The sequence below is a fragment of the Panthera leo genome, chromosome F3 (genome assembly GCF_018350215.1).
Source record: "Panthera leo isolate Ple1 chromosome F3, P.leo_Ple1_pat1.1, whole genome shotgun sequence".
Taxonomy (NCBI): Eukaryota; Metazoa; Chordata; class Mammalia; order Carnivora; family Felidae; genus Panthera; species Panthera leo.
Genome location: NC_056696.1, coordinates 46,742,670 through 46,757,842, shown reverse-complemented (window position 1 = coordinate 46,757,842; position 15,173 = coordinate 46,742,670). Strand labels below are relative to the sequence as shown.

At 35.5% G+C, this 15,173-nt stretch overlaps 1 pseudogene; it reads right to left on the bottom strand.

The window, feature by feature from the left end:
• Window positions 1–2,824: 2,824 nt before the first annotated feature.
• On the bottom strand, window positions 2,825–3,564 carry LOC122212086 (annotated as a pseudogene).
• Window positions 3,565–15,173: the final 11,609 nt, after the last annotated feature.

Genomic DNA, 15,173 nt, shown 5'->3' with positions numbered 1-15,173 from the left:
GCTACTGTCATTGCTCAGGAAACTCCTGTCTCATCCCACTACCGGGGCTGATGGGCTGATATCAGTGCAAAGGAGAGGCCACTGCCCTACTGGAACAGAAAGAGAGGTGAAAAATGTGTCTTTGCTCTTCCTTCATGTTTTAATGTAGAAAGTACTCCTCCCTCCCACCAAATCTATAATATATATAATGTGTTATATAAGATAGATCAAAGGGAAGTCTTCTTTGGAGGAGGTTTTCACATAATTAATCTCAAAAACATTTCAAAAAAACCCAAATTATTTAATCTTCACAGCCATGTCAAGCTTCCTCCATCCATATTCCTATGACATGAATATCTATACCATCCATTTAGGGAGCCAAGTTAGAAAATATCTTCCAAGTATCTTCCTTGGCTGCTTTCCAATAAAATTATTCCCTTTGTTAAAATGATATGCTATTTATTATAATTAAAATTAAAATTAAATCTTAAGGGACTCTTAGGTGACTTAGTGGGTTGAGCTTCTGACTCTTGATGGGTTCAGGTGGTAATCTTGTGGTCAGGGATCAAGCCCCACATTGGGCTCTGTGTGTGACTGTGTGCTGAGTGTGGAGCCTGCTTGTGATTCTCTCCCTCCCTCTCTCTGCCCCTTCCCTGCTCACACACTCTCTCTCAAAATAAATAAACATTAAAAAATAATTCTTGAGGCACCTGGGTGGCTCAGTCGGTTGAGCCTCCGACTTCGGCTCAGGTCATGATCTCGCGGTTTGTGAGTTCGAGCCCCGCATCAGGCTCTGTGCTGACAGCTCAGAGCCTGGAGCTTGCTTCAGATTCTGTGTCTCTCCATCTCTTGGCGCCTCCCCTGCTCGTGTCTGTGTCTCTCTGTCTCTCAGTAATGAATGAACGTTAAAAAAATTAAAAAAAATAATTCTTACATTTTCTGCACTAGTCTGTATATTTTTTATGAAAAGCCAGTGTAATTCCTCTAGAGACTAGTTCTCAAACTTCAGTGTTTTGGGCCCTGTATAATTACTGTCTCTGCTCTTACTGTTTTCACTGTAAAACGACTTTCTTTTTATTAATTTAAAACAGTTGCACAGGAATGAATGGGAAATAAGCCATTTGTAATAAGTGAAATTTAACCATAGCATAATGTCCTTACTCTTAGCTGCAGAATGCTCTGATTCTCCTTTTGAGGGGTAGTAAATGTCAGTGTTATGTTAAATACTTTTTCCTTACTGATATAACCAGAAATACTGAAAAAAATCTAACAAGTGACCAAGTTTCGGTTTATGAAGTTAAATGTTTTGTAGTTTCTCTGCATTTGCAACAATTTAAATTCTTGCTCCTCTTCAGAGAATGTTATCCCACACTCTGTGCTTCATACAGACAAGACACCTGCTTTGTATTAAGGATTATATCCATAAAGCATTGAATTAGACTGCTAGTTTTATTGACTTAATTACAGTTTTGAAATGTCCTAGAGTAGAGCTTACATATACACACAGTCTGAAGGTAGGCATTAAGAGTCTAATGTATTACCTCTTATTTATGAAGGGATCCATATATTCTGTGTCTTTCTGTTTTCATGTGCATGGCTTTAATTTTTAAGGCCATATCATGATCCATAACAGTTTCTGGAATTCATTCACATCATCTGTCATGGACAGCAGAAATGAGAAAGGAAAGACTGCCCCCCACCCCCAAGGCAACTTCCTTTCAGCATCTTTGGACTTCCAGACAAGGTGTTTGTTTATGTCTCATTGACTAGAAAGTATAGTCATATGGCCACTCCTACTTGAAAGGGTGAATGGGAAGTATCCTTTGGGCTAAGTGCAACCTCCAAATAATATCATTGTTAAGATACCAAGAAACAGAGGTCAATGGCTGCAACTAATGTTATCTAACCCCGTAATAACTCCTGGCAGGGCCTAACCATATTTTAAAAAATAAGCCCACTAATGTATAACAAAATAGCACATTATGTCTAAAATGGAAATTTATCCTGTGAATCCAAGGTTGGTTTAAAATTAGAAAATCAATTTAATTGATCACATGTAAGCATTAACACATATATATGTTAATGTTATGTTAATATATAAAGTTGATATGTTAAAGTTTCCCAATCTTGTAAAGAACATGTAAAAGGTGCCATGCAAGCATCAGACTTAGTGGTGAATATTCGAAAGCGTGCATCCCCTTGAGATGCGGAATAAGACAATTATGTCCACTATCATCAATTCAGTTCCAAGGTGTTTTGGACAATCGATTCAATACAGTTAAACAAGTAAATGTTATAAAGTTTGAAAAGAAATAAAGGAGAAAGTATCCATAGATACATTATTACAGTTAATAAGAACTTGAGCAAGATTAGTGGTACAAAATCAACATATACACTTCAGTATTATGCCAGCAAAGTTTTAGAAAGTGGAAATTTATTTTTAAAATACATTTTATTTTTATTTTTTTATTTTTTTCATCATTGAGTTTTTATTTGTTGTCCTGAGGATCAGTACAGACAATTCAGTTTGTACATAATTCTTAACGTACGCACCGAAAACCTAAAAAAACCATGTAGTTGTGGTTCTTTTCTCAAAGTTATTCCAGTGACCTTCCAGCTTAAAATTTGGAGGCAAATTTCCCTTAACGGTATATCAAGTACCGGTATCTTCAAATGTTGATATGCTGTTACACTGTTAAGTCCCATTAATTCACAATTTAATGTCATATACGCTACATACTCAAATTTTCAATCTCGCACAGCACATTAACAAAGTTACTAGGAAACTGGACTACCACGACCAAGCTGTTACAGAATGCACAAAATTCTGACAGGGAGAGAGCCAAGATCAAGGAGTGGTTTTCTTTAGCAAACAATTCTACCAAAAACAACATGGGAATAGAAGTAATTTAAAATGTTCAAGACATATTAAATGCACAACTGACTCCAAATTGCCATTTAGTATGCTTGGTATTATAGGATATAAAAACTACCCCATCTATGGAATGTTAAGCTGACACCCAAGACCATCAAAGCCTCCTATATTCAATATCCCACTATTTTCTGGTTGTACCAAAAAATAAACAACCAGCAAATGATTTCACCTCTTAAAAAAAAGCATTTACCCTTAAAAAATGGGATGAGGTGGGATTCCCTCCTTCTTAAAAATGTTTCTAGAGCTACTAAAAAACTTGCATTTACAAAATAGTTGATAAAAATATTCCTCTGGATTGTACATGAAGGGAGACAGGGACCACTGGTAAGACATGGGATATGATACTAATCAGACTTGGCTTCTTTCTCTCCTGCTTCATCAGAGGCTGGACTCTCCTTGTTTTTTGTTTCTCCGTTTTCTGCAGTTGTCTTCTTTTGTTTCTTTGTTAGGCACTTCAGCCTGTTTTCCCTTTGCTCCCCTTTTCCCCTTTGTTTGCACTTCTTTGTCTGAAGATTTCTCCTTTCCCGCCGCCTTTTGTGGCTTCGCTTCCACTTTTGCAGAAGCAGGTTTAGCTGACAACCTCCCCGACCTCCTCTTGGGCTCCTCCTTCGCCGCCCCCTCCGCGGAGCTGACCTTCCTCTTGGGCATTGTGGCGGTGGGCCGGTCGCGTGCCAGGTGCCTGCGGGCCGCACTCCGAGAGCCTTCGCGAAGCTGGGCTGCCTCTACATTTTATTTTTAATTTTTAAATTTTAATTATTATTTCTTTTGAGAAAGACAGAGACAGCGTGTGAGCAGGGTAGGGGCAGAGAGGGAAGGAAAGACATCCAGTCTCAAGCAAGCCCTACATTTTTAATTACTCTCAGCAAGAGTTCTAAAGCTATGGCAAACATTGGGCTATTTCATTGGTGTTCATATCAAGAGTCTTTTGATGAAAATGAAAATGGTTAGATAAAGCATTGGAAATAATACAAAAAAGGATCTGTCTCTGAGAAAATTGAGAATATGGAGTGAATGCTTCAGTTAATGGATGAAAGAAAAGCATATGACTCAGAAAGAAGGAGCCAAATGGAGAAGATTGGATTCTTGTTATTGATGGAGAGCTGAAGTGAGTAATCATGGAATCTTGCTTAATGGTTCCTTGAATTGTAATGAATTTAGGTCTGCTCTCCACAAAGCCCTGGGTAATTTGTTCTCTTATTTGACTAATGCATGCTTTCTTACTTTATCTGCCCATACCCTACCTCACTCTTGAAGTAGCTGTGGAAGAGTATATGTTTAGCAATAGCACATATTTAAAAGAGTCTATGCCTTTAGTATGGTTGTTTGGGAAATAGAATTTATCCAAAAACAGAGAATTTGAACTTGATTATGGCATTACTATAAGGTGAAAAATACGATTTCTGTACTCAACATGGGGTAGAAGTTGAATTACTTACCACAGGCATTAGTGGAACAACTTAAAAATCCTATATATTCTCTTATTACGCAGGAGTGTGGTCACGGAGATAAAAAATGACAACTAAAACTGTGCACCCTAGAAAGCAGGGCAAAATAATTCAAGATTGACCTCCGAGTGCTCTTCCTAGGAGTTCTTACCAGCTAAAAATGCAGCATGGTGGGTGTTAGCCCTCATCAGGTTGGCAATCATATTTATAACCTAGAGACTCACAAAAAGGAAACAAAAAGTAGCCTATCAGTAGAGTAACGCATAAGGTTCATAAGATTCACTAGTCTTATCACATACTCCACTGTGCAAGTGTGTGGTAAAGCGCCAGCCAGGGTCATCATATTAAGTGGCTACAATGCTGCCTGGCAGTATTTCTGAAATTTTGATCTTTACCAAAAGATGGCACTGCCAGTGTTCTGTTTGTACCACTGGTTTTACATAGGTTACGTTGGTAGTGATCATCTTCTCTAGACTGAAGACTGCTAAATGATAATATCTAGACTGGGTTGGGAATAAAACTAGAAGAGACATGGAAAACTGGAGTTTGTGAATTCTGAGGCTAATCAGAGAAAGATAAATTTGGCCATAGGATACACCTCTGGATGAATTATTTTGAAATAGCATTGGATTACTCTCTAGATAGAGATTTAATTATTGGGTTGTTGTATTTGTGGTTGCTAGGTAATATTAGTAGGGAATATTGGAAAATACATGTTTTGGATGAAAAATGTGTGCATATTTACAACTAACAAGGTGTATAATGTATAATATTAAGAAAAACTGCCTCAGCTGTGGTTTATTGAAGAGATAATTTGTAATACATTGTCTAAGGTATTGTTTGAATATGACTTAAGTAGTTGTTTGTTCATTTTGGGTTTTGTATGTGTGTGTGTGTGTGTGTGTGTGTGTGTGTGTGTGTGTTTATCTTGTGACTCTTTCCAAAGGCCAGGGATGATTGGACTATACATAGTTCCTTATGCAAAGTAAGAGCTCACTTGTTGGCCAGCATGTTAGGACGTGACATAGTGTGAAAACACACAAAAAAAGTTTTGAAAAACAAGGGCTCAAAATATCTGTAAACAAGGATAGAGTTAACGATCCTTGTGAATCAGTCTTCTTGTATTTGGAACTTCAACTTACAGTATAATGAAACTCTTAACCTTGTAACAAGAATAGGAATGAAAAAGCAGGAAAAAGCAGATTTATGGAGAGTTTTTTAGCTAAGTTAAAAATGAAGTGCTTGAGGGGTGCCTGGGTGGCTCAGTTGGTTAAGCATAGGACTCTTGATTTTGGTTCAGCTCATGATCCCAAGATTGTGGGATCAAGCCCTGCGTTGGGCTCCATGCTAAGTGTGAAACCTGCTTGAGATTCTCTCCTCTCTCTCTCTACCCCTCTCCAGCTCTCTCTCTCAATAAACAAACAAACAAACATTAAAAAAATAAAGTACTTGACAGCCATTCTCAACACTGTCTGTGTTATTAGAATCCCCTAGAAAGATTTTAAAAAGTACCAATGTCAGGGCCCCTTTGCAGATACCTTTGGACCTAGACGTGAGAATGTATTTTTTAAGATCTTCCTGACGTGACATGCAGCTCACATTGAGAATAAGTGCACTACACTCAAATTCCTATAGCAAAAATCCCTGGATCAGTAGACTTACATTTAGTTTGAGTTCAGAAGGCCTGCTGTACTGGAATAAGTTTCAGTTGTCTGTAACAGAAACCTCCCAAAATCTAAATGTCCAAAGCTAGTGAAGTGACTCCGTTGTTATCAGGAACTTGCTCTCCCTGTTGAGATCCTCTTACGGAGGGAAAAGAGGAGAACAGATACTGAGGAAGCAGCCAACATCACAAGAGACTAAGAAGTGCTATTTTCTGCTCTCTGATTCCATGAGAGTCCCTTCTGAAAGGCATTTGAAGAATCTTGTGTAAAACAAAGTTAAACACTTGCCTTTATTGCAGAAGTTTTCAGTCTTTAACATATAGAAAACCAACTGAATTTCCAAGAGAAATTGACCATTTGGTGATCTCCAAATTTACTTGAGAAGTTTTTAAGAATAAAATCTAGTATTCTCTCTCCCTCCCCCCCCCACCCCACGCACAGTAAAAATAAACAGAAAGTTCCCTTTGAGAAACACTCCAATACACATATTCATCATACAAATACAGGTTTCTCCCACTATCCAAAAGTAGAGCATTCCCATGAAACTTTTTATAAGCCTAAATGCTATAAAGCATGGAAGCAATTTCTATTAATGGACACATTTCGAGCATTCCCAGACCCCCAAAATAAACTCCTTCTTTGGCTTTTAGGACACATCTTGCTAATGGATGCACAGAAAAAAATCGAGATAAAGCACAGATGCTCACAGAGTTCAAAGCTCTGACTGCTAGTTGCTGAGATGCTGATTGTGGTTCCTGGGGAACTTGCTGGCTGGGGCCAGTCTCCCTGTTGGCAGAACGTGCTCCCTCCCTAAGGGCTAGCTGCAAAACAAATGCTGAACACTGTTTTTGCTTTTTGTATTTTTTCATAAAAGCAAAAATGCTCTTTGGATTTCTTTTGGTAGGTGAAAATAGGTGCCGACAGCAGGGCTTCAAAGTGAAGTAACGTAATGCGAACTTTCGAAAAGCGGGAATAACTGTATATGGTAGCTATCCCTGTTTCCTCATATTGGTCTACTACTACTTTCTAAGTAAAGGATAGATTCTTGGACTTAGATATTTCAGGATATCAAAAATAAGTTTTAAAATATATAATTATGTTGGTTATTTTATATTTAGTTTTACTTTTATAGGAATCTATTATTCCTGCTCCATTTTCAAATAACCCCAGGGAAAATGTGGCAGTTAGTCATGCATCATCCCATGCTTCGTTCATCCCTAATACTGCTATTTGCACAGAAGTTCCTGGTTAATAAATTAAATAGGAGAGATTATGATATCCTGTTATAAGGAATTAATTTTCATGTTATGCCTCAAAGGAGAGATAACTCTTCCCATAGAGAAGAATTTAAAATTTCTCTTCTTTTATAAGAGTCAGGTTCCTGGTGCTTATCCCAGTGAAAATGTTCTCTAATATTATCACAAAAGTACCGTACCAATATATGTTTAGGGAGCCTAAAGCCTTGGACGTTTGTACTCAAGTAAAGTCAGAAACTAACATTTCAGGAGCACCAGGGTGGCTCAGTCAGGTGAGCATCTGATTCTTGATTTCCATTTAGGTTGTGATACCAGGGCTGTGGGATTGTCTCTCAACCTCTCTCTCTCTCTCTCTCTCTCTCTCTCATAAAAAAAAAAAAATAATAATTAGTCACTGGCTGTTAAGCAGTGTACTTACATGTATCACAGACTATTAAAGGGAACAAAACCTCTACTGAACTGAGGACTCAGTAGAGAAAAGATGGTATATTAAGCAAGAGTAAATCCTAAGTGTTCTTACCACACCAAAAAAGAAAAAAATAACTAATATGAAGTGATGGATATGTTAGTTAGCTCTGTTGTGGTGATGATTTCAAAATGTCTGTGTATACTAATTGAACATTTTATACGCCTTAAATATATGTAAGTTTGTCAGCTATACTTACTAGTTCTGGGGGAAAAAGAAAAAGAAGAAAAATTCGAGGAAAGTTAATTTGCCAAACTTGTTCACTCATATAGGTGTAAATCCTATGGAAACGTTAATAATGTAACATCTACAATCAGATTGGGTTCAGTGAGCTTGCCTCCAGGGGCTCCCACGCTGCACCTAAAAGGGTCTGGAGACCCATCACTGGCCATTTCAGGTTCACAGCTGACACCAAAGTCTGTGGGCCTATCACTTGAGGCACAAGTGTGCACGACTCTTCCAGGATCGGAGGACCACAGAAGCTGGACAGGCCTGGGCACAGGCCTGCCTTGGTGATTTTGGACTTCACAGGGGTGTCACGGGTTCCTACCTGGATCCCTGAGTACCCATAAAGGCACGTTGTCTGTGGATTGCTGCCGAATCATTGTTGCTGAGGGGAGGATATGAGTTGGAGAGCTCTTAACTTCTGTCTTGCTGACATCATTCCTCTTTGTCTTTTAATATCTCTGCCAGATTTTGTTATCAAGGTAACGCTGACAGGTGATTAGTTAGAAAATTCTCTGTGGACCACATTTATTTCTGTATGTCTGATGAGTGAGGCTCTGATGAACTTTTATTCCAGACAACCTTTACAAGTTCTTCGTACAGTGAACAGCTTTGGCAAATAGACATATTGTCTGCCTTTGGGAGGTTACTGTCTGGCAGGAACAGGTAATATCTCCCTCTAAAGCAAGGATTAGGTAGGCTTCAAAAAGATCTGAGTTCCCTAAGCCTGATGTCCTTGACCTGAAAATAACTTACTGTGTGTACTAGAGTCAACTGGCTCTCTTTATATTACACTAGGATGGTGGCTTATGAGTTTAAAATATATATAAAATTAAAATACTGGAAAACAGGATAAAATTTACACAGCATATAAATGGAGTTATACTATTCTACATGCCTTACATTTTAGAGGGAGTTTTAAAATCACGAACTTTTCTTAACTAAAAGCATATGTAATGTTCTTACATAAAAGTGTGACTTTTGTAATTCATGTAGCCACAAAAAGAATATCAAGTGAGTATACAATTAACAAGCTAATTGAAAGGAAAATGGAATAGTGAAATATTAGTTAAAAAATGTTGAGAGAGAGAAACACATTATTTATTTTTTTATTTTTTATTTTTTATTTTTTTACGTTTATTTATTTTTGAGAGAGGGAGAGAGACAGAGCATGAGTGGGGGAGGGACAGAGAAAGAGGGAGACATAGAATCGGAAGCAAGCTCCAGGCTCTGAGTGCTCAGCTCAGAGCTCGACACAGGGCTTGAACTCACAGACTATGAGATCATGACCTGAGCCAAAGTCGGATGCTTAACCAACGGAGCCACCCAGGCGCCCCAAGAAACACATTATTAAACATGTAGTAAAATAGTAGACTTCGCTAAAACATAGTGTATTAAATGTATATGTACTAATATATCCATTTATTTATTAAAAAAATAATGTTTATTTATTTTTGAGAGAGAGACAGAACGCGAATAGGTAAGGGGTAGAGAGATAGGGAGACACAGAATCCAAAGCTGGCTCCAGGCTCTGAGCGGTGAGCACAGAGCCTGAGGCAGGGCTTGAACCCAGGAACCGCGAGATCATGAACTGAGCCGAAGCCAACACTTAAGCGACTGAACCACCCAGGTACCCCAATATTGAGGCTAATATATTCATTTAAAAATCTCTTAAGTTCACCTGATGGCTCAGTGGGTTGAGCGTCTGACTTTGACTCAGGTCATGATCTTGCGGTTCCTGAATTTGAGCCCTGGATCCAGCTCACTGCTGTCAGCACCGAGCCTGCTTGGATTCTCTGTCCCCTTCTCTCTCTGCTCCTCCCCTGCACACACTCACTCTCTCTCTCTCTCTCTCTCTCTCTCTCTCTCTCTCTGTCTCTCTCTCAAAAATAAAAAAAAATACAACTTAAAGAAAATGTGTTTAAAATCTGTTAACCTCAATCAACATGGACAAACATTTTCTGTAAAGAACATGGTATAAATGTTTGCATTTTGTTGGCCATATAGTTTCTATTACAACTACTCAACTTTGCTGTTGAAGCATGAAAGTAGCCATAGACCATATGTAACTGAATGAACAGGGTGTGTTACAGAAAATTGAATTTACAAAATAAGGGGCGAGGAAGTAGTCTGTTGACCCCAGGCCTACAACTTAAAACACTATTTAGTAATATATTCTTAATTGTTAATAAGAAATACTTTAAAACATTAAAGTATAAGAAAGCTTGCATAAGAAAGCTTGAAAGTAGTAGGATAAAAATGGCAAGTATGAGGTGTGCACATATTGTTTAGCTATACTAATGGCAAGTAAAACACACCTGTAAAATGTATTACCAGAAACAAAGAAATCACTCCCAAATATATTAATGTCAAATAACAGAAAAAATAAAATGCTAAATTTCTATAAACCTAAACATATAATTTGAAAGTACATTAATCAAAACAACAGGACAAAAACAACAGGAGAAACAAATTTAGAAATTGGGAGATTGATCATAATTCTCTCAGTAACTGACAGGAAAAAAAACGGCAACGTTTATTAAAAACATGAAAATTGAAATACATGAAAATTATAAAATACATTAAAATAAAAATTGTCTTAATTAATTGATATTCACAGAACATTGTATACAATTGTTGCCGTGAATTTTGTCTTAAATTTTAAATCATTAAGATGCTATTATTATTTATAAATACCAATTTATATTTATATTTGTTCATATATTTCCTCTTCCATTGCTTTTCGTTTTTTCCTAGATATTTGTGCTTCCTTATGCCTCAAGAATGCCCTTTGTTACATCCTTCAGCACAATTCTTTTGGTGACAGTCTTTCTATTTGGTTTATTAGAAAATTTTTTGTTACCTACCTTCATTTTATAATTCTAAGCCAGTAGTTGTTTTGTTTTGGTACTTTAAAGATATAATTCCACTTGTTTTGTGGCTCTTAGCCTTTCTCTTGAGAAGCCAGTTGTAAATCTTATCTCTCTTTCCTTTAAAGAAATATGTTCCCCTTCCCCTGTCTGTTCTTTATCTTTGGTTTTCGGTTATGACTTGACTACCTGTTATTTTTTGTTTGTTTGTTTGTTGTTTTTTGTTTATTTTTGTATTCATCACAGATTCATTTCATTGAACTTCTTAAAATTACGGCTTTATGTCTTTTTGCAAATACTTTTTTTTTTAATTTTAGAGAGAGAGAAAGAGAAAGCATGGGGAGGGGTAGAGAGCAAGGGAGAGAGAATCCCAAGCAGGCTGCGTGCTCAACATAGAGCCTGCTGCAGGGCTTGACCTCATGACCCTGGAATCATGACCTGACTCGAAATCAAGAGTCAGATGGCCAACCGAGCCACCCAGGAGACCCCGTTTTGAAAATACTGTTTCTGTTATTTTTGGAATCAATCATAATATGTTAGATCTTTTCACTATGTTCCATAAATATTTTATGTTATTTTTGTTTCATTTTCGAATTAGCTTTCTCTGTGTGTTTTAATCTGGATATTTTCTGCTGTGCTATTTTACAGTTGATTTTTTCCTTCTTCAACTATATCTCATCAACTGTTAAATCTATCCATTGAGTCCTAACTTTTAGTTGTCATTTTGGGTTCTTAAATTTCCATTTGAGAACATCACTTATACTCCAACTATTTCATTATATTCTCCAGCTTGTTATTAATTTGTTGAATTAATTAATCACAGATATTGGGCTTCCTTGAAAATAAGTTTGAGTTTTTGTAAGACCTGTTTTTTTTTATAGTTTCCTCTTATGCCTGTGCTATAGCCTGTGGTAGTTAAAACTGAAAACCCAAGTTATTTATCAATAATCCTCTTTTTTGCTGACCTTGGAACTACCCATCCCTTGTGAATGGCTAAAGCTCTGTTCAGCCTCAAGGGAGAGAGTAAGCCTAAATATTTTGCTTCCCTTTTTCTTTAAATTCTAGGTATTAGAATTCCTTGATACCTTACTAGAATTTTGACACTTCCATGTAGATTTTAGTTCCCAACTGTGTCTATTTTTTCTAGGTGTTCTTAGTGGGAGTGCATTCACATTAAGCTAATCCATGATCACTAAAAGCAAAAGTACTCTTTGCCTACATTTTTGGTATTGACCTTTACTGGGATGGGAAAAACTAGAAGGGAAATAGTTTGGTGTTTATAAACAATTTGACCTTAAACAAGATAAAGTTGAGATGCAAATAGGATACATGAATAAAATTTTCTGATGGCAGTTGGATATACAGATTTATCATTTGGATGATTTTAGTTATAATTTTGATAATTAAATCCAGTGAGATGTAAGTTCTTATAAGAATAGAGCTTTAGATACCAGAAATAAAAGAGGGTTTAGATAAAAGTTCTATGGAATTGCAAGATTCAGATTATAATGGAGAGGAAGGATGCTGTTAAGGAAAATCTTAAGCAAGCAAAGAGGAAGGAATGAAGTCAAGATAATATGTTGATCTGAAAACTAACAAAAGAAAAATATTTCAAGAAGGAAACAATAATCAACTGTGACAAATTAAGCTGTACATTTCATTAAGATGAATCCAAAAATGTATCAAGTGGACTTAGAATTTGTAATGAAGTTTTTCTATTAGAATCATGGGGTAAAACAAACAAACAGAAAAAACAGCGGAAATGGGATAAAAATGAATGGAATACTATAATTTCCAGGAATTTTATGAACTAGAAAGGCTTTTAAAAACCTCCTACTCTAAAACAGCAAGTAATATTGTGCACAGTATAACAAGTAACATTTTACATGCAAAAATAAGTTTGCAGAAACATAAGAAAAAATCCCTAGAGGCTAGAAACAAAAAAAGACCTGTAAATAAGGCTATGAGTTGAAACAAAAATTTCTGCTGCCCATCTCTGCAACAAAAGACTTACATGTGAAACACTGCATAATAATATTACAAAATATAATAGACATATTAGACAATTCTTGAAAATAAATAATAAAATCACACAAAAATGTGTTAGGTGGTGTTAAAACATAAATTAGAGTAAAATATTTTAAAATGCATATATTTAAACAGAAATGCTCGGAAATAATGGGCTGGACTCAGACGTAGGATATAAGAAAAGGATAAACAACAAATCTAAAGGGAGTAGGAACTGGAAAATATAAAGTTCAAAAACAAATTAATATATGGAAAATAAATTAAAAGACTCAATATAGTTTAAGGTTGATTATTTCAGAAGATAAATACAAAATTCTCTCTGAAATTGTCAAAAAATGCACAAGAAATGTGGAAAAAGATCTTTTAAAAATTAAAAAAAAAGAAAAGAACTATTAACCAATGGATTTGGAATGTTGATGGTTAAATAAATTTGGTAAATTGAATGATTTTATCAAAATCTAGTAGTTACTAGAATTTATTAAAAGAAATAGAAAGGCTGAATAAATATATAATGATTAGGAAAGTGGATTCATGGGGGTCTGGGTGGCTCAGTCAGTTGAGGGACCAGCTTCAGTTCAGGTCATGATCTCAGGGTTTGTAAATTCAAGCCCTGCATAGGGCTCTCTGCTGTCTGTGCAGAGACTGCTTCAGATCCTCTGTTCCTCTCTCTCTCTGCTTGTGCTTCCTCTCTCAACAATAAATAAAACATTTGAAAAGAGTGGATTCATTAGTAAGATTATCTACAAAAGTAAAATGAGCACACAAAATAAGTAACAACAATAAAACATCAATCAGATAGTAACTTTCTAGTACGTTTTCACAAACATTCTAAGGACATATTTTTCTAAACCTGTGCAAATTCTTTAAGATGATAGACACAATTTTATTAAGATTGTATAACCTTGATTACAAAAAGCAGTGTTAGAAGTTTATAAATTTGTAGATTACAGCTGTTATTAGTTATTAGCAGATACATCAATATCAAAAGAAAACAAAAGCAACCTAAATCCACCAAAGTGTAAGAAACCTAGCATATAATGTTCAAATTGGGTTGTTTCAAGGAGTAAAAGACTGTTTGAGACTTAAAAATCTATTGATGCAAGTTATCGCATTAACAGAATAAGGGTGAAAAGGATGACAAATGATTCTTCTCAATAGATGTAGAAAAGGACTTCAGTAAAATTTAAAAAGTCATACAAAGTTTAAAATTTTGGATCAAACAAGGACATCCCTAATTTTGAAAAGAGGTATTGATCAAAAGTCAATAGGATCTCTATACATAATGATCAAACATAAAAGACTTGAGTTTGAAAACATAAATAATTTAAGGTGCCTAGATAATCACTTCTTTTTCAGTATTGTCCTCCAAACCCTCCAAGTACAGCAAGATAAAAGAGCATAAAGATTCATAAGGGTGAAGCAAGAAAAGTATTATTTTCAGGTTATCAGTCTTTTCATATAAACATAAGAGAATATATAGGCACATTTGTTTGGATTAGCAGTGTTATTAAATATATAATCATCAAAATAAGTTTCAACTTATATACCAGCACCAAATAATTATAGAAACATACTTAAATAAACTATAATGTCAGCAGAAACAAATTTGATGAGGATTAAATCTATCAGAATATAGTCTAATGGGCATACTTGTAAAGAATGGAGACTACAAGACAGTCGAATAGATCTATGAAAACTTGAAAATTACAAAATTAGCATTTCAGATCATGAATGATCATCAAGTAAATAGTTTGGTACAACTGAATGTATTTTTAACCACATATCTGACATATTAAAAATTAGTCCAGAATTAAATCTTAAATGTAAAAGTAAAATCTTTAATATTAAAAAAAATATTCATTTAAATATCTTTATAAAGGAAGGCCTTGTTCAACAGCACATTTAGTGAAAGCAGCAAAAGATATGATTGACACATTTTGTTACATTTATATTAAAAGGATAAAAGGGATGTGAAGGATGTGAAAATACAAGTTTACACACAAATGTAAAGACATGAAGATACAATGTTTAAAATATAATAGGCAAACATCTTCAAAATAAAACCCGATTGTTAAAAAAGTTCTTTTTTACATAATCTGCATAATCAGAAGATAAATATAGAAAATAGTTACAAATCTTTAGACTATCCAAAAAAAACCTGTGTTCCAAATACTAAATACCAAAATTACTTGCCTGTGTGTGTTGTGTGCATGTATCAATTTTTAGCAAAACTGAAAAACTACTCTTGCACATGCTGATGAATATGGAATACCTTCTTGGAGTACCTGTCTAAACAAAACCTCAA